Source organism: Lepidochelys kempii, chromosome 14 (genome assembly GCF_965140285.1).
Source record: "Lepidochelys kempii isolate rLepKem1 chromosome 14, rLepKem1.hap1, whole genome shotgun sequence".
NCBI lineage: Eukaryota > Metazoa > Chordata > Testudines > Cheloniidae > Lepidochelys > Lepidochelys kempii.
In genome coordinates this window covers 39,807,288-39,826,586 of record NC_136393.1, presented here as the reverse complement: position 1 = coordinate 39,826,586, position 19,299 = coordinate 39,807,288, and the positions used below count along the sequence as shown (strand labels likewise).

The 19,299-nt window shown below is 55.1% G+C and overlaps 1 protein-coding gene and 1 pseudogene across 2 annotated transcripts in view; both read left to right on the top strand.

Annotated features, from left to right (window-relative positions):
• The window catches only part of LOC144929446 (uncharacterized), a 31,557-nt gene extending 27,435 nt beyond the window's left edge, over nt 1-4,122 (top strand). The window contains exon 3 of the transcript XR_013634680.1: nt 4,071-4,122. The gene's annotated coding sequence lies outside the window, so the exon portion shown is untranslated. The remainder of the gene's footprint in view (nt 1-4,070) is intronic.
• An 88-nt stretch (nt 4,123-4,210) lies between these two features.
• On the top strand, nt 4,211-12,303 carry LOC144929466 (C-type lectin domain family 2 member D-like; annotated as a pseudogene). The gene is made up of 5 exons (XR_013634687.1): nt 4,211-4,327; nt 5,420-5,506; nt 6,638-6,803; nt 7,437-7,540; nt 11,625-12,303. The product of XR_013634687.1 is annotated as a C-type lectin domain family 2 member D-like (transcript).
• Nucleotides 12,304-19,299: the final 6,996 nt, after the last annotated feature.

Genomic DNA, 19,299 nt, shown 5'->3' with positions numbered 1-19,299 from the left:
ACCCTGAGTCCAGAGCCTCCAGCCCTCTGGTAGAGCTGGCCTGGGGTACTCTTCCCTCCTGCGCAGGTGGTAAACTGGTAGCCCCCCTTTCCTGGGTCGTCTGCCCCTCATCCAGCTGAGTCCCTACCCAGTTAACCCTGGGTAGGTTGGGTCTGCTCAGCTTGTCCCTGAGCCCAGGGCACTGGAACTGTACGTGGCCTCTCTGGCCACAGTGATAGCAGCTCAGGTCACGTTAGTCCCCTTGAGTGGGTCGGAGGGGCCCAACGCCAGGCGTTCCCCTTTGGAGGGGGTTCTCCCTATTTTCCCGCTGGGAGGCCCCATGGTGACTCTCTCTCTGCATTGGGGGGGGCCTGTCCTTTTGGGACTCCTCCTGGCTACCCCCTGACCGACTGTTCACAAACTCGTCAGCCAGCTGCCCTGCATGCTGGGGGTTCTCGAGCTTTTTGTCCACCAACCACAGCCTCAGGTCGGAAGGGCACTGTTCATACAGTTGCTCCAGTATGATTAGGTCAAGCAGGTCCTCTTTAGCTTGGGCCCCAGCTGTCCACTTGCGGGCATATCCCTGCATCCGGTTGACCAGTTGTAGGTAGGTGACCTCAGGCGTTTTACGTTGACTCCAGAACCTTCTCTGGGACATCTCGGGGGTCAGCCCAAACTCATGGAGCAGGGCCTGTTTGAACAGTTCGTAGTCCCCTGCCTCCACCCCTGTCATTCGGCTGTACACCTCCACGGCTTTGGGGTCCAGTAAGGGGGTGAGAAACTGGAGCCTGTCTGCAGGGTCAACCCTGTGCATCTCGCAGGCATTCTCAAAGGCTGTCAGGAAGCTATCTATGTCCTCCCCCTCCTTCCGCTGGGCCAGGAAGCACTTATCAAATTTCCTGCAGTCTTGGGTCTCCCCGCAATCACCACAGCCGGGGCCCCACTGCTCCTCAGCCTGGCCAGCTCCAGTTCATGCTGTCTTTGTTTCTCCTTCTCCTGACACTCCCTCTCCTTCTCCTCCTGCTCATGTTGACGTTGTTTCTCTTTCTCCTCCTGCTCATGTTGACGTTGTTTCTCCTTCTCCTCCTGTTTCTCCTTCTCCTCCTGCTCATGTTGACGTTCTTTCTCCTTCTCCTCCTGCTCATGTTGACGTTGTTTCTCCTCATGTTGATGTTGTTTTTCATGATCCTCCTGCTCCCTCATTTTCATCTCTCTCTCACATTCCAGCCGCCTCTGCTCCAGGGATGGGGAGCTCCGCCGGGAGGATCCCCTGCTGGCTGCTGGGGTCAGGGTGCCCTCCGTATTTGCTGGGCTTCCCCCAACCCCCCCGCCCCCAGGCATAGGTAGGAAGGGTCTCGGGATGTCCTCGGCAGCAGTCTGACCCCTCCCAGCCCGGTCAGGCCCCAGGGCCCACACTGCGTCTGCCGGGCGGCTTCCCTCAGGGACAGGGATCGGGTCATCCAAGCGATCCCTCTCCTCCAACTGGGCAATCAGCTGTTCCTTGGTGGACCTCCCAATGCGCAGCCCCCTCTGCCTGCACAGCTCCACCAGGTCGCTCTTCAGGCGTTTAGCGTACATCTCCCTGCTGGCCACTCGCAGGCCGGGCAGCTTTCCACGGTTTCCAGGAAAAGCCCTTAGTGTGCCAGTCCTTCTTGAGGTCACCACCTCTTTGCCAGGGTCGAGCTGCAGACTCCTCTGCCCCTGGGACAGCTCACTGCAATCCCCCGGGGGACCCTGTTACTGCAAAAGTCCTTCTCTCTGGTCACACACTCCCAGGGGTTAACCGCCCCCTGAAACTGTCTCTCTCTGAATCTTCAGCACGCCTGGTCCCCGTCAATTCCCCTTCGCTTTACTGTTCCCCAGTCACTTACTGCAGGAAGCGCCGTTCACAGGGTGCAGTACATCCCACCGCTACCACCAGTTGTCACGGAGTGTGGGGGTGTCCAGGCCCTGCACCCCTCTTCCTGGGATTCACTGGGACTCTCAGCCAGCCAGTAAAACAGAAGGTTTATTGGACAACAGGAACCCAGTCCAAAACAGAGCTTGTGGGTACACCCAGGACCCCTCAGTCAAGTCCTTCTGGGGGAGCAGGGAGCTTAGACCCCAACCCTGGGGTTCCCTGCGTTCCTCCACCCAGCCCCAAACTGAAAACTAAACCCACCCAGCAGGTTCCCTGCTCCACTCTCCGTCCACTTTCCTGGCAGAGGTGTCACCTCCCCCTCCCCCTCCTAGCTCAGGTGACAGGCTCTCAGGTCTCCCATCCCCAGGGCACATTCCCAGGTCAACACTCCCCCCCTCCCTGCTGAGTCACATTGTCACACCCCCTTCCCTCTTCCCCCCTTTCCCGGGCTGGGGGGGCCCTGTGTCCCCCTTCCCCCCCCTTTCCCGGGCTGGGGGGGGCCCTGTGTCCCCCTCCCCCCCTTTCCCGGGCTGGGAGGCCCTGTGTCCCACTTCCCCCCCTTTCCCAGGATGGGGGGGCCCTATGTCCCCATTCCCCAGTTTCCCAGGCTTAGGGGGGGCCCTCTGTACGCCTTCACCCCTTTCCTGGGCTGGGGGGGCCCTCTGTCCCCCTTCCCCCCTTTTCCGGGCTGGGGGGGCCCTCTGTCCCCCCTCTCCCTTCCCCCCCTTTCCCAGGCTGGGTGGGGGCCCTCTCTCCCCCTCTCTCTTTCCCCCTTTCCCGGGCTGGGGGGTTCCCTCTGTCTCCCTTCCCGCCCTTTCCCGGGTTGCGGGGGGCCCCTCTGTCTCCCTTCCCACCCTTTCCCGAGGTGGAGGGAGGGCCCTGTGTACCCCCTCTCCCTTCACCCCCTTTCCCTGGCCGGGGGTTGACCCTGTGTCCCCCCACTCCCTTCCCCCCCTTTCCCGGGCTGGGGGGGCCCTGTGTCCCCCCTCTCCCTTCCCCCCTTCCCGGGCTGGGGGGGCCCTGTGTCCCCCTTCCCCCACCTTTCCCGGTTTGGGGGGGCCCTCTGTCCCCCTTCCCCCATTTCCCGGGCTTGGGGGGGCCTCTGTCCCCCCTCTCCCTTCCCTCCTTTCCCGGGCTGGGGGGGCCCTCTGTCCCCCTTCCCCCCTTTCCCGGGCTGGGGGGAGCCCTTCTGTCCCCCTTCCCCCTTTTCTCCTCTCCTTGGGCTGGGGCGGGTGTGCGGCCTTTCTATCCCCCCTCCCCCTTCCCTCCCTCCCCTCGGGCTGGGGCAGGCGGGGGTCCCCTCCATCCCCCTTCTCCCTCCTCCCCTAGTGCTGGGGGGCCCCTCCTTCCCCCCTCGTCCCTTCCCCCCCTCCTCTGGCTGTGGGGGGCGCCCCCTCATCCCCCCTCCTCGGGCTGGGCCTGTCTGGTGGCTCCCCCCCCAACTCCTGGTCTGCTCACTGGGGATGGGGCACCTGTGTGGAACATGGAGCTACCTGGGCCCTTCCCCTCCCATGGCCCCGAGCCAGTTGCGGGGGAGGTCATCAGCGCACTGTTGCTCCCTGTACCCCCAACCTTGTACCCCGTACCCCCAACCGTGGTTTCCCACGGGCATCCTCCCCCTGCCTGCGTTCCCAATGAACAAGGGGGAAGGAAAGGGCCACTCCCACAATTTCCCCGCCCCTCCCCCCATGGGGGAAGTTTTGGACATGAAGTTTTAATGGTTCTGTTGCCCACTGGGTGGGCACTTGGCCTTAGAAAATTACTGAAGTGGAAATCGATAAGTTGATTAAAATTGATCATTTCAATTGAGGCGTTGGACTTGGTGATTTAATTGCCTTGATTTTACTCAATCCATCCTGGTTCTCTCCCCCGCCCACCAACTCCCCACTCCTGTTAGGATTCTCGACTTGCTCTCGATTGCGGAAGGTATGTGTGGGGAGGGAGGGTTTTTTCCTCCTGTCAACCCCAGCTGGGTGCCTGTCACGCGGGGGTGGTGCGCGGCGGGTGGGGTCCGTGGCAGATCAGGTCTCTGAAGCCCTGGGGGGTGGAGGGGCCGATGGTGTTTAAGGGGGTTCAATCATCATGGCACCGCCTCTGGCAGGGGGTTGGGCTGCTGGGCAGGGAACGAGAAACCACAAATTGTGCCCCACCCCCCACTGACCTGTCCTGCTGGGTCCCTCTCGACTTTCAGATCGTCCAGAGAGTCCGGAGCAGGGTGTGCAGGGAGCCAGGGCCAGGACCCCCGCCCCAGCTTGGCTTCGCTGCTGCTGAATCGGACCCAGTCATAGAGAGGAGCCGACCCCAGCCCAGCGTCTCCAGCAGCGTGTGCGGCCCGAGTGTCGCTGAGAGAGACGATGGGGCCAGCAGCTGGACCTGCTGGGAGCGAAGAGCAGCTGCAGGAGTGGCCTGTTGAGGGCCATGGACACCTGGAGACTGGAGGGGAGCCAGGTAATGGGGTGTCACTGCCTGGGAACAGGCTGAAGAGAGACACTGAGGCTGCCCCACATGGGGCCAGGCTCTCAGTGACAGCAGCCAGTGCCCAGCAACACCCCATCTGTGGGCAGCAGGGACTGGATCACCCCCAGGGGCTCTCAGGGCACCGATCCCTGGCTCACAGCTGCTGTCTGGCAGACACAGCAGTGGCCGTGGGGCTGTGCAGGGCCCTCCTGGGCTGGGTGTGTCAGACCCCCTGTGACAGCCCTGGCCCATCTCTGCCTGGTTCGTTCTCCCCCCTTCTGCTGTGTATGGCCAGTGTGAGACCCCAGTGTGCGGGGACGGGGCACTCGGCAGTGTGGGCCCAGCCAGCGCTCGGCAGGGGGCAGAATGGGGGTGGGGATGGTGGGGGTGCAACTGCCACCAGGACATGCGGGTCCTTATCTCTGTGCCCCTGAGCTCACCAGGCCTCCTGGCAGCCTGGCTGGGAGTGCCCAGGGGAGGGGACTGGGCTGAGGGGAAAGAGGGGCTGTTCTGCCAGCCCCAGCCAGCCTGACCCTCCGGGCTCTTCTCCCAGAGCGTCTGACGGAAGGAGCAATCGACAGAACGGTGCATGTTCGAGTCCACTGGTTCTCAACCTTTCCAGACGACTGTTGCCCTGTCAGGAGGCTGATTTGTCTTGCACTCTCCTAAGTTTCATCTCACTTAAAAACAACTTGCTTCCAAAATCGGACATAAAAATACAAAAGTGTCACAGCCACTATTCCGGAAAAATTGCTGACTCTCTCATTGTTGCGTATTTAATTATGAAATAGATCAATTGGACTATCAACGCTGTACCTTTCCGTGTATAGTCTATCGAGCAGTATAAACGAGTCATTGTCTGTATGAAATTTTAGCTTGTACTGACTTAGTGCTTTTTATTTAGCCTGTCGTAACACGAGGCAAATCTCTTGATGAGTTGATGTGCCCCGTGGAAGACCTCTGCTTACCCCCAGGGGTACACGAACCGGTGGGTGAGAACCACTGTTCTAAGGCAGCTCCAGCCCTGGTGCCGTCGGGGAGACGTGTCCTCGCGGCCCTGCCTGACGGGTCTTTCTGTTTCAGATCCTTGTCCTAACTACAAGAAATGTACAATTGTGCTCGCAGTCGCCCTTGCAATCATGTTCTTAGTTCTCATCATTGTCCTGGCAGGTGAGTTCTCACCCTTCCCTTCCCCCTCTCTGCACATCCCATTCCCCCTTGAGCCACCACAGTCAGTCTTTCCTCCTGGCCTGTCTGGCTTCTGCCCCTGGGACAGAGGATTCCTAGGGGATGTTCCTCCAAGACCCCCCTCCTGCTCCCTCCCAGACCCCTGCACCTGGGCACTCTCTGTGTCGGGACTGAAATTAGCTCCCCCCCAGCCCATCTCTGAGCCCTTTGGGTCCAAGTCACTGTTGCCGGGCCCCAGGCACGGTCACTGATACCCGTGCAGAGTGGGGGTGATTGACGGTGCAGGGCAGCAATAAGCTGGGCCCTCTGCCTGCAGCGTGTCGCCCTGAGGTGCCAGCCTGGCCTTCCTGCATCCCTGGGTGGTGCCCAGTGCTGGGCAGGTGCTGGCGTGTCACTGAAAGGAGCTGTGGAACGCAGTACGGACACCTCCCTTAACGCAGCGTGAAACCCACCCATTGGTGACCTCGGCAGGGCAGGGTCTCGTCGCGCTATTGACGTCCCCGCCTGCACAGACAGCGTGTGCGAGCGCAGATGGCAGCTGCTTATGGTGACCGTGAACCTGGCTGGCTGCGCTGGACAGGCCGGGCAGCGGACGTTCGGTCTCCTGAAGGGAAGGGAGTTTGTTCCCGTCTTCATCTCAACCTGCCTCTCCAGGGAAGCAAAGCACAGAGCAGGGGGAGGGGGCAGCAGTCCAGGCTAGCAGAACTCCTTGGGGTACTAGACCTGGCAAATCATGTTGAAGTTAATCTCCTACCCATTAATTATTGCCCCCTGCTGGCCCCCTGGTAACTGTCCCCTCCCTCTGCGGCTCTCTGCCCACCCCATGTTGTAACACTGAGCTTGGGCCCAGCTCTCTGTCCTGGGCTTCATGGCATGAGCTGCTTGTCAGCTGCATCCCTGTTGAATGTGAACCCAAGAGAGTGAGAGCAGAGTCAGATAACCCCCTCTGGGGCTGGATTCCCAGAGTCCTCCTGGCTCCCTCTCGGCCTTTCAGTACCCACCCTGGTTCGAGGTGTCTCAGAAGCCTGGGGCGCAGGGGCTGATCTCCCCCTGTTCTCCTCGTTGGCGGGTGGCGGGTCTCGCTCACACCACGTGTCGCTGTCTCATTCTCAGTGTGGAGACCTAAGCTTCCGTCACCTGAACCTGGGCCCGTTGCTGGATTGGATACCGAGGGAAATGCTACTATTTCTCTGAGGCCGAAAGGAACTGGACCTGCAGCCTGACCTACTGCTCTGCACTCAGCGCCTCCCTGGCTGAGATCAACAGTGAGCAGGAAATGGTGAGAGATGCTCGAATTGCAACGTTCTGGTCTTGGCTCAGCAGCTGCTGCAGGAGAACCTGGGCTCGAGGAGCAGCTCTGAGTAAATGAGCTTCCAGCTGCTGAATGCCAGGCCTGGCTGGCTGGCCCGGGGCACCTCTAGTGTCCGTGTCTGACTGCAGGGATCACTCACTGTCAGCCCTCTCAAAAGGAGACCGCCCCTCTCGAGGGCAAGGCTGGCTTGAGTGTCTTCTGGGTGGCATGAGGCCAAAGGGGTACTGAGATCCCAGATTGACTTGAAGAGCCAGTGCTCTTGGGTAGCCAGATGAGGATGGGGAGGCTCCTCTTAGCCCTGGCCCCTTCTAGCTGAGGATTTGGTGGCTCTTCTCTCATCCCTGGCCCTTCCCAGCATCCCTTATTGAGATCAGCTGGGCTCTTTCCTTCCCCTTCCCCTGTGATGGGCAGGGGAGCTCAGCTGTTCTGTAAGGCAAGGTTTGGGATAGGAAAGTTAATACTGAATTACCCAGAGCTGGGCAAGAGGGAGGCGAAAATCCCCAGCCGTTCCCTGAAAACAGAGCCCTTCAGTGTATCCCTGTGAGTCTCTGGTGCACAGAGCCTGTGCTCTGACCCCACCTCTCCCTCTGCTGTTTTTAGGCTTTCGTGCTGTGCTATAAAGGCAGATTTGACCACTGGATTGGCCTCCGGAGGGACCCTGGGCAACTCTGGAAATGGGCCAATGGCACCAAATTCAACAACCTGTAAGTCCTCTGTGAATTCCCTGGGCTTTGGGTCCCTGGCGTCTGAGATAGCGAGTTCAGGCCGACGCACCAGTCAGTGCTATGTACTCTGTGTATTAGTGATGGGTGGAAGCAAGTGTTGTCTGCTGGGAGACTGGCCAAAGCTTTCAGATCTGTCTGGCTTTAGTGGGGCCTTCTGCGTTAAAGATGCCTGATAGTCACAAATGCTGAGTGCCTGCGGCTGCCATGAGAAGTGGGGTACAGTAGAGATGGCCCAGACGACATCCCAAGAGGGATTTCAGTGGGATCTGGATGGGATCAAATAACCAAACCCCAGTTGAGCCGATAGCAGGGTTTGACCCTGGACCATCAGCACTGAAAGAACGGCAGAGTAGGTCACGCTGGCGGGGGAGTGGCACTACATGTCCAGGAAAGCATAGAGTAAAGAACAGTAAAAATCGTAAATGAACCCAACTGTATCCTAGCATCTCTAAAGAATAGGAATTCCACACTTGAAGAATAAGAATCTAGCAGCAGGAATATACTACTGACCAGGATGGTGACTGTGAAATTCACCGAGATTAGAGAGGCTACAAAAGCAGAAAACCCAATAATAATGGGGGTTTTCAACTATCCCCATATGATTAGAGATGTGGAACAGCTTCCACATGAGGGGAGGCGACTAAGGGGGGGATATAGGAGGTCTATAAAATCATGAGTGGGGTCAAGAAAGTGAAGAGGGAAGTGTTATTTACGCCTTCACGTAACGCAAGACCTAGCGGTCACACAATTAAATGAATAGGCAGCAGGTCTGACACAAACAAAAGGAAGTATTTCTTCACACAACACACAGTCAACCTGTGGAGCTTGTTGCCAGGGGATGTTGTGAAGACCAAGAGTATAACTCTGTTCAGATGTAAGCAGAGACAGGGTGGGCTCCACCCTGACATCTGGTGGTGAGGTGTGGCAAGTTGTGGAAAAGAACTTCAGGGGCTGATCTCATTTGCATAGGCACACCCACCCTGCCTAGAATGAGGCCATAACTGCCCAAATCGTCACTTTGGCTGCTGTGGGATCCCCAGTGTCTCTGTTATTGGGGCGGGAAGAATAAATTGTTAGTACCCTGATTATGGGAACTGTGCTTGGAACTGTACTTGGCCTTTTTGTTATGATGGAGGACTCACCATCAACTGAGTAGCACTCACTAGGCAAGGGACATGGGTTCCAAAACTCTGTGAATTGAGAGAGACTTGAGACAGGTATTAGTGCCTGGTGGTGTAGGCCCCTTTTGTGAGGGCCTGAAGCACCAATTGCACCTCTGTCTCTCTCCACTGTGGAATGTCAGAGCTAATTTTGGGTCTATTAAGAGTTTTGTTACAGGTATTGTGCTGAATTCACTTCAGCCTTATAGTGCACCAGCACTAAGGCTCCCACTACTATGAGCTGAAATCACTGAGAGCTGAAATCACTGAGCACTGTGTCAAGTAGGGGGGAGCCGGAAGTTCTAGTGTGCAGTGGAGCCGGTCGTGAGACAGCAGTGTGTTCGTGAGACGGCGAGCTGAGCGGAGCCGGTCGTGAGACAGCAGTGTGTTCGTGAGACGGCGAGCTGAGCGGAGCCGGTCGTGAGACAGCGGTGTGTTCGTGAGACGGCGAGCTGAGCGGAGCCGGTCGTGAGACAGCGGTGTGTTCGTGAGACGGCGAGCTGTCCGGAGCCGGTCGTGAGACAGCGGTGTGTTCGTGAGATGGCGAGCTGTCTGGAGCCGGTCGTGAGACAGCGGTGTGTTCGTGAGACGGCGAGCTGAGCGGAGCCGGTCGTGAGACGGTGAGCTGTGCAGAGCGGAGCCGGTCGTGGTGGAGCGGAGCAGAGCCCTGTGGGGCAGTCAGCTTCAGGACACGTAAGGTGCCCCTTACCTCTTTCCCCCACACCCAGGCACATTTTAGCCAGATTGGGGAGTAACACTCTGCAGGTGAACTTTTGAACTCCGGGGCTGGACTTTTTTTGGACTTTGGGCGATTAGTGGATTGCTGGACTCAAGAGACGTTTGGGTTCTGGGACTCAAGAGCCTGAGGGAAAGGATGTGGCCCAAATTTTCTGGGGTGGGTCAGTGTTCATGGTTTGGTTAATGAACACTAGTTGTGGTGTTTCCCCAATTTAATGCTGATGTTGTTTGCCTCATGTTATTAAAGATTCTCTACTACACCAAGACTCTGTGCTTGCGAGAGGGGAAGTATTGCCTCCTTGAGGCGCCCAGGGGGTGTGTAAGATTTTCCCAGGTCACTGGGTGGGGGCTCGAGCCAGTTTTGCATTTGCTTTAATGAGAGGGAACCCCTGTGTATTGAACCCGGCCCTTGCTGCTATCAACTTGGCCTGGCAGAAGGGTTACACAAACAAGAAGTAGATCAGTTCACAGAGGATAGCTCGACCAGTTCCTATCAGCCAGGATGGTCAGGGATGCAACCCCATGCTCTGAGTGTCCATATACATCTGACTGCCAGAAGCTGGGTGTGAATGGGATGGATCACTCGATACTGACCCTGTTCTGTTCATTCCCTCGGAAGCACCTACCACTGGCCAGTATCGGAGGACAGGACACTGGGCTAGATGGACCATTGGTCTGACCCATGTGGCCAGTCTTATGTACTTACAGCTGAATGATGTTTTTAAAAAAGCCCTTTGCGATTGATGGGAAGCTGGAAAATGTGCCCAGAGGAGGCTTAGGAAACAAGTTAGTTGATGACTTGTTGTTTGATCCCAGTCAGATATTTTCACATATTCCAGCAAGGATGCCCTGATGTCGGCAGCAGTCTGTCTTTGTGATTGCATCATGAGCCCATCTGTTAGCCGGCCTGTTTGGGGTCTGTCCACACTGCAGCTGGCACCATGCCGTTGCAGAGAAACTAAATTAATTCTTTGCAGCAGTCTTCATGGCTGAGCATGTGAGGGAGATTCCCAAACCTGAGCCATCCTTTTTAGGTGACAAATCTGAGGAACTGTCCCAGATTGAGGTGTCATTAGAGGAGGTTTTGGAACAAATTGAGAAACTGAACAGTAACAAGTCACCAGGACCAGGAACTCAAATGTGAAATTGCAGAACTACTAACTGTAGTCTGTAACCTATCATTTAAATCCGCTTCTGTACCCGATGACTGGAGGATAGCTAATGTGACGCCAATTTACCGGAACTGGGTAAACAGGCATCTCAGTGGGGTGTTAACCCTGAAATCTGCCACCCTGCGGGTGCCCACCCCAGCAGAAGGCTCTGGGTGCATCATTGCCATCCCATCAGAGTTCTTCTGGGGTGATGCTGGTCAGGGAGCCACCCACAGCCATCTGCTCAGGTGGCTGTGAGCTGGGTTCTCCCTTCTCTGGGACAGATCTCACCCCGAGCCAGAGGCTGGTGGCCTGAGGGCAGGGAGATCCCGGCCTGCCCAAAGAGTAGTGCTGGACCTCCTCCCAGCCCAGCACATGACTACTGTGAGTAGCCAGGATGGGACCATGGGGGAGGATTTGCCTGTGGGCCTGGATCCCACCCTGTTCCCAGGTGGGAAGCGCTGGCCTCCAGCTCTCACGGGAAGCTCTGTGTGAGTGGCTGGGGTCACACCATGGCCGCTGGGTTTGTGCTGCTGGCATTTCACTCCAGCCGCCCCCTGCAATACAGCCTGTCCTGACAGGCCTCTGGCCTGAGAGCTGATGTAAACTGTCCAGGGAGCCCTGGACCCAGCTCTTCTGTGCGGCGTTACGGCTGCTCCTCGCCACGCTGAGAGTCACCTGGAACCTGCGCCCGGGGCAGTTTGGGTGGGTTGGGCCTGCAGGGGCCCATCCAGACCCAGCTGGGTGTATGTGGGGGGGAGAGTAGGACCTGGGTTAATACCCACCCAGCATAAATGGTCCATGGAGGTCAGTTGATCTTCGAACCTTTCCTGGCCTTGCTGCCCCACTGCCCCCTTTCTATCTGGGGCCTGTGGCAGGTGCAGGAAGGGGAATCGTGAGGGGCTGTGAGTGCAGCAGCTCCCTTCACTGTGCGAGAGCATCTCTCCCTGCCTGTGACTGATGGGAAATGTCCAACTCCTACCTGACACCAGTTCCCTGGCTTCTCTCTTGCAGGTTTCCGATAGGAGAAGGAGGAGACTGCGCATATCTGAACGGTGTGAGTGCGGTCAGCAGCTAGCAATGCACCAGTGAGAGACACTGGATCTGCACCAAACCCGATGCATTTACACAGGCACAGGAGGCTGCCGTGGAAGGGGGCTGGTAACAACAGTATTATAGAATCTAGCCCTGGAAAAGCCTGACTGTGATTTCTTGTGACCATCACATCTGAGCAATTCCAGAATATCGGGGAATGCTCTGCGCATCACTGGGTTACTTCCCTGTCTGGCCATCCGTGTATTGTGTGCCTGATGTTGGATGTCTCTTTGCACACTGAGCCAGGTGCAAAATTAGATTGCAAAATCCACAAAAAAGGAAATCTACAGGAAGAAACTAACAGCAGGGGGCTGTGTGTGTGTCCATCTGTGGTGTTTAAGCATAAAGACAAAGGATCGGTCTGATCTCTCTCGGTGTGCAGAGACATACTGGATCCTTCCCCTCGGAGACAAACTGACGGTATGCATGTTTCCTAAAAGAAGGGTTCGAGCCTGCCTGGCTGTGAAGTGCTGCAAGGATTTCGGGTGAGCTGTACTTGGTTAAACAGGAGAATACCTTGTTAGTTCAGTCTAGGCTCTAGAACGCATGTTATGACTTTGTTATATGTAACCATTTGTTTCCAACACTTTCACTCGACTCTTGGCTTTGTTGAACTGAGGCGTGATTTCGCTATGAGCCTATGGCAGCGCTGTGTGTTAAGTGGAGCAGTGATCTGAGCTGGACCTGGTAAGCTGGGGCCGAGGATGTTACTGTTCCTTTGGAAATAGTGAATCTGTGAATAATACCGGTGCCCAGGGGACCAGGGACTGGATGCTCCAGACAGATTCTCAAAGGACTTGAGGGCAGAGTGGGCCTATTGCTACCCTGCAGTGACGGCAGGCCCAGCAGCAAGTGCGTGTGGCCAGTGGAGTTGGGGAGCTGACCCCTGGCAGGCACAGACAAGGCTCCCTCAGGTAAAGGGCAGGTGGTGGCGAGGTGCCTCCCAGCCCCGGGTACCCGGGTACATTGCAGGATATTAACTTACTGCAGGTTTGGGGCAGTTAAAAATTACACCCCAAGGCCCCAGCCCAGTGAGAAGGACCAAGGAGAGGAACTGTGACTGCGAGGGGCACCTGAGTCCCCGCACCGCCCAGAGTTCTGCTCTGCCTAAAGCCACAGTCCCGCCCCGTGAGTAGGGCTTTACTAAATTCATGACCATGAAAAATGCATCACAGACTGTGAAATCTGGTCTCCCCTGTGAAATCTGGCTCGGCGGGGGAGGGGTGGAATATGTCACAGAACTGCCACCCTTACGTCTACCTCACCTTCAGAGCTGGGCGGCCAGAGAGCAGCAGCTGCTGGTCTGGTGCCCAGCTCTGAAGGCAGCACTGCTGCCAGCAACAGTGCAGAAGTGAGGGTGGCATGGTGGTGGGGGGGAACCTTATGGAGGGGTGATGCGGGCAACTGCCCCGAGCGCGGTGGTCAGGAGGGAACCCCACCAACCGCCAGCTCCAGGCCCTTTTAACCTCTGAGTGCTGGACCCTGGAATGGGGGAGGGGCAGGGCTGGGAGCATCCCGGGCAGGGGCTCCTACCATGTGCCAGGCTCTAGCTGCAAGTTCGGGCTGGGCTGGGGAGGAACAGGACCTCGTCCTCTGCATGGGCTGCTCCCAGGGCCAGATCAGAGCCACCGCCAGGAACCTCCCCCAGCAGCAGACAGCTCCGTGGCCGCTGGCCGGGAGCCCAGCTCTGAAGGTAGCACCACTGCCAGGAGCAGTGCCGAAGTCAGGGTCACAATACCGTGACACCCCTCCCCCAATAGCCTTGAGACCCCCCATGACCCTCTTCTGGGATGGGATCCACACAGTTACAACAGGGTGACATTTCAGATGGAAATAGCTAAAACTGTAAAATTTAAAAGACTTTTAAAAATCTCATGACCATGAAATTTACCAAACTGGATGGGTGAATTTGGTAGGGCCCTACCCATGAAACTGAACAGGGGGGTTCTTCACATTACAGATACACAAATGTGGATCCTCAGTTGCACTGTTTATATCACGGCCGCTTCTTTCTGGCAGATCCATTTGAGCTCCGCGGCACACGTCTCAGACAGAACCTGGCTGCCTTTTATCCACCCGCAGCTGTTCCCATCTGCAGAGCCTGAGAATCATAGAATCATAGAATCATAGAATATCAGGGTTGGAAGGGACCCCAGAAGGTCATCTAGTCCAACCCCCTGCTCAAAGCAGGACCAATTCCCAGTTAAATAATCCCAGCCAGGGCTTTGTCAAGCCTGACCTTAAAAACCTCTAAGGAAGGAGATTCTACCACCTCCCTAGGTAACGCATTCCAGTGTTTCACTACCCTCTTAGTGAAAAAGTTTTTCCTAATATCCAATCTAAACCTCCCCCACTGCAACTTGAGACCATTACTCCTCGTTCTGTCATCTGCTACCATTGAGAACAGTCTAGAGCCATCCTCTTTGGAACCCCCTGTCAGGTAGTTGAAAGCAGCTATCAAATCCCCCCTCATTCTTCTCTTCTGCAGGCTAAACAATCCCAGCTCCCTCAGCCTCTCCTCATAACTCATGTGTTCCAGTCCCCTAATCATTTTTGTTGCCCTTCGCTGGACTCTCTCCAATTTATCCACATCCTTCTTGAAGTGTGGGGCCCAAAACTGGACACAGTACTCCAGATGAGGCCTCACCAATGTCGAATAGAGGGGAACGATCACGTCCCTCGATCTGCTCGCTATGCCCCTACTTATACATCCCAAAATGCCATTGGCCTTCTTGGCAACAAGGGCACACTGCTGACTCATATCCAGCTTCTCGTCCACTTTCACCCCTAGGTCCTTTTCCGCAGAACTGCTGCCTAGCCATTCGGTCCCTAGTCTGTAGCTGTGCATTGGGTTCTTCCGTCCTAAGTGCAGGACCCTGCACTTATCCTTATTGAACCTCATCAGATTCCTTTTGGCCCAATCTTCCAATTGGTCTAGGTCCTTCTGTATCCTATCCCTCCCCTCCAGCGTATCTACCACTCCTCCCAGTTTAGTATCATCCGCAAATTTGCTGAGAGTGCAATCCACACCATCCTCCAGATCATTTATGAAGATATTGAATAAAACCGGCCCCAGGACCGACCCTTGGGGCACTCCACTTGATACCGGCTGCCAACTAGACATGGAGCCATTGATCACTACCCGTTGAGCCCGACAATCTAGCCAGCTTTCTACCCACCTTATAGTGCATTCATCCAGCCCATACTTCCTTAACTTGCTGACAAGAATACTATGGGAGACCGTGTCAAAAGCTTTGCTAAAGTCAAGAAACAATACATCCACTGCTTTCCCTTCATCCACAGAACCAGTAATCTCATCATAAAAGGCGATTAGATTAGTCAGGCATGACCTTCCCTTGGTGAATCCATGCTGGCTGTTCCTGATCACTTTCCTCTCATGCAAGTGCTTCAGGATTGATTCTTTGAGGACCTGCTCCATGATTTTTCCAGGGACTGAGGTGAGGCTGACTGGCCTGTAGTTCCCAGGATCCCAGAAGCTGCAGAGTGAGAGAGAGTCCGTGTCACTGTGGGTCCCTGTAACAAGGAAAGGCCCAGGGGTGAGTCTTTCCTCCCCCTCCCTGTACTGGGAAGCTGGGCTCTGGTGTTGTCCTTCATCTCTAGCTTTCCTGCGGAGCGTCAGTCGAGAAGACGTCCCAGGCTGTGAGATGACTTAGGGCAGTGGCTCTCAACCTTTCCAGACCACTGCACCCCTTTCAGGAGTCTGATTTGTCTTGCGTACCCCAAGTTTCACCTGACTTAAAAACGACTTGCTTCGAAAATCAGACCTAAAAATACAAATGTTGCCACAGCCACTATTGCTGAAAAATGGCTGACTCTCATTTGTACTATACAATTATAAAATAAACCCATTGGAAATAAGTATTGTACTTACATGTCCGGGTGTAGCGTATAGAACAGTGTAAACAAGTCAGTGTCTGTCTGAAATTTTAGTTTGCACTGACTTCGCTAGTGCTTTTTATGTAGCCCGTTCTAAAACTAGGCCAATATCTAGATGAGTTGACCTACTCCTCGGAAGAGCTCTGTGTACCCCAGGGATACATGTACCCCTGCTTGAGAACCACAGAGTTAGGGGGTCTGGAGCAAGGACCATACGAGGCTGAATCCCATGGGGTGGGTGACCTGGTACTTGTTCATTGGAAGCGCGACCTTGATCTCCTACATCTCAGCTTTCCTTTAAAAACGAAGTCTGATGGGTGAGAGGAAACCTGCACCGTGCGACCTGGGTAACGGGACAGCTGCAGGGAGCTGAGGCCTTGTCCCGATGAACGGTTAGGGCTGGATTCACAAAGAGACTTAAGAGGCTAAAGGCCACTTCAGACACCTCCGTCCCAGAACCGCATCCCCCTGGGATTCACCAAACCCCAGCTCAGCTGCCACCAAAACCTGGAAGCGCCTGAACTTGCTCGGTGCCTCAATTTTCTGAGTCAAAGTTTACGGGGTGTCTGTGTGCACCCCGAGCACCTGTGCTGCTCCCTCCCTCTAGGCTGCTGGCTGCCTAAGCCCCAGTACGATCCAGGAGCCAGTCTCCGCCTGACTTGCCTTGGGGCCCCAAGCCAGTGGGCATGTTCAAAGGACCCATACCAGCTTGGGCCCCACAGGTGAGCGTCCACAGACTGGCAGCGAGGAGCATGCAGCCGATGAATGCATCTGATGAAGTGAGCTGTAGCTCACGAAAGCTTATGCTCAAATAAATTGGTTAGTCTCTAAGGTGCCACAAGTCCTCCTTTTCTTTTTGCGCATACAGACTAACACGGCTGCTACTCTGAAACCAGAGAGGAGCAAGCGCTTCCTGGTAACATTTAGCCCAGGGGTTCTGGCACTCACCTGGAAAGTAGGAGACCCCAACTCAAGTCCCCCTTGTAGCTGGGTAGGAGAAGGGATTTGAACAGGCGTCTTTCACCTCTTAGGAGTAGGCTCACACCACTGAGCTAGGGGAGAGTCTGAGGTGGTGGTGGGGGGGGTCCCTTATTCTCTCCTGTTAACCCTGTTCCAGACTCGGGATAAAGAGTGATTGGAGCAGACAGACTAACTGTCACCTCGGGGCATGATGCAGAGAGATGATTTCTAGCCCCCACCTTTCACTTCTAAAAGGGGAACCACAAAACCATGTGGATGCTTGTTGGATGGAAATTGCACAGAGCTGTCACCAGGGTCAAATGTCTCCTAGTATCACGGACACGACTTAAAAACAGCATGAGAGGCTCAGACGAGGGGATTGTCTACACTCACAGCGCTGCAGTGAAGACGCTACCTATGCTGACCAGAGAGCTTCTCCCATCAGCAGAGCCAATCTCCTGTCCCCATAGCTATCGCCCTTGGGGAGGGGGAAGTGCTCCCCTCAACGTAGTGCTGTCTACACTGGGGGTGAGGTCAGGATACCTGCATCGCTTGGGGGGTGGATTTTTCACACCCTTGAGCAACATAGTTAGACCGTCATAAGTCTGTAATGTAGACTGGGTCTAAGGGCAGGTCTCCACTACCTGCCGGAAATGCAGGTGGCAATCTATCTATTGGAGGTCAATTTATTACATCTAGTCTAGACGTGATAAATCGAACCCCGAGCGCTCTCCTGTTGACTCCGGTACTCCAGCGCCGCGAGAGGTGCAGGCGGAGTGGATGGGGGAGCGCTGTGAAGATGCCAAGGTAAGTCGAGCTAGATACGTCCACTTCAGCTATGCTAGTCTCGTAGCTGAAGTTGCATGTCTTAGGTCGATCCCCCCCCCGCACACACACAGTGTAGAATAGGGCTAAGTGTGTACCCCAAATAAAAGAAGACAGGAGGAGGACCAAAAAAATGCTATCCTGGCTAAACAGCAGAGTAATGGAGGCCATTAGAGGCAAAAAGCATCCTTGAAAAACTGGAAGTCTAAACCTAATGAGGAAACTAGGACGGAGCACAAACTCCAGCAAGTAAATTGTAAAGTATAAGGAGGCAGGCCAAGGAAGAGTTTGAGAAGCAACTTCTTAAAGATGCAAAACCTAAAAAAATTAAGTACATTAGAAGCAGGAAAATATAAGGTCCCTCACCAAAGGCTTTTAAGCAAAGGAAGCTGTCATGGGATAAGGGGAAAGGTCCTCTCATGGATCAGTAACTGGTTAAAAGATAGGAAACAACAGGAATAAATGCTCTGTTTTCACAATGGAAAGAGGAAAATAGCTGGGTCCCCTAAGGATAAGTACAGTTATATCCATATACAACTGCTTCCACCACTATCGCTTATGCCAGCTCCCCTGATCCCCCTCAGCGACACTGCTATACACACAGAGATATTGGGAGAACTGCAGTTACACTAGGACCTAGTTACGCTGCTAAAAAGACTTTTCTGTGTAGACCAGGCCTCGAACAGACGTTGGACATTTAACATGAGCAAGTTATACAATGGGAGCTTTTCCCAAACGTCTCAAAGAGTAAACGTCAAGCAGCACTCACCGCACTGGATCTAATGGGGAACCGTCCACCCAGGTCCATTTCCCCCCTGGGGGTGTCACTTTAAGGCCAATCCAGATGTAGTTTGCATCTTGTACAACATCTTGTATGAAATCCTGTGATGTGCAAAGCAGAGGGGGTGGGGATGAGTATCCTGTAACATGCTAGAATTCCCTTAGTGATCCCATGAAGTGCCTGCTCTCTCCTTCAGTAGCTCTGCCCATAATGCCAGCAGGAGACCCCACCAGCCCCTGAGTTAGTTCACCCTCTCCCCTGGGTGGGCAGGGTTCCAGTGCAGGTGAACGTGGCTTTCTCTATGCAGACATGGTAACATCAGCACTAGTCCTTGGTGGCACAGGGTGAGCTGGCCCTTTAAGGGAGTCCTGGGTTGAGCCTCACCTGTGACTAGATGCCCCTGGACTCAGAGGCAAAGGTGATGGAAGCAGGTGACCAGGAGCCAGGCCTGGTGGGGCTACAAGGGCAGCCAGTCTGGGCAGGGAGAGATTTGATGGGGTAGGAGGTTTGTGTGAGTAGCTCTATGCAGAAGGGCTCTGCTGAGCTCTCAGACAGAGGGCCTGGGAGTGAAACGCCTACAGGAGCCAGCTGGGCAGTCTGGGGTGGGAAAGCTGTGGGGTTCTTGTTCTGAACTGTATGTTAATAAGCCAGACCCCTAGAAGGGGAGAAAACACCCCAGTGTGGAGTTTGATTTGCGGGGGGGTGGTAGATTGTAACTAGTGACACACGTCTTTCTAGTGAAAGACACTGGGATTGTAACTAGTGACACACGTCTTTCTCCAACTGGAGTTGGATGAGCCTATATTTTGTGTTTCCACGATATGCATCTGAGGAAGTGAGCTGTAGCTCATGAAAGCTTATGCTCTAATAAATTGGTTAGTCTCTAAGGTGCCACAAGTACTCCTTTTCTTTTTGCCTATATTTTATGTTACCATCTCCTCCTGGTTCTGGATCACGAGCATGCGAGAGCTCTTCCCCGAGCAGTCGTCACGGCTCCCAGTCCGATCTTTACGCTCCTTAGACAGCCAGTAGCACTTGTCCCCATGCAGCAGTCAGTCCCTGGGGTAGAGTTTGCACCCGGATCCCTCTGGAGGGAGAGATGGGAACCGAGGTGTCATTAATTCTGAACCT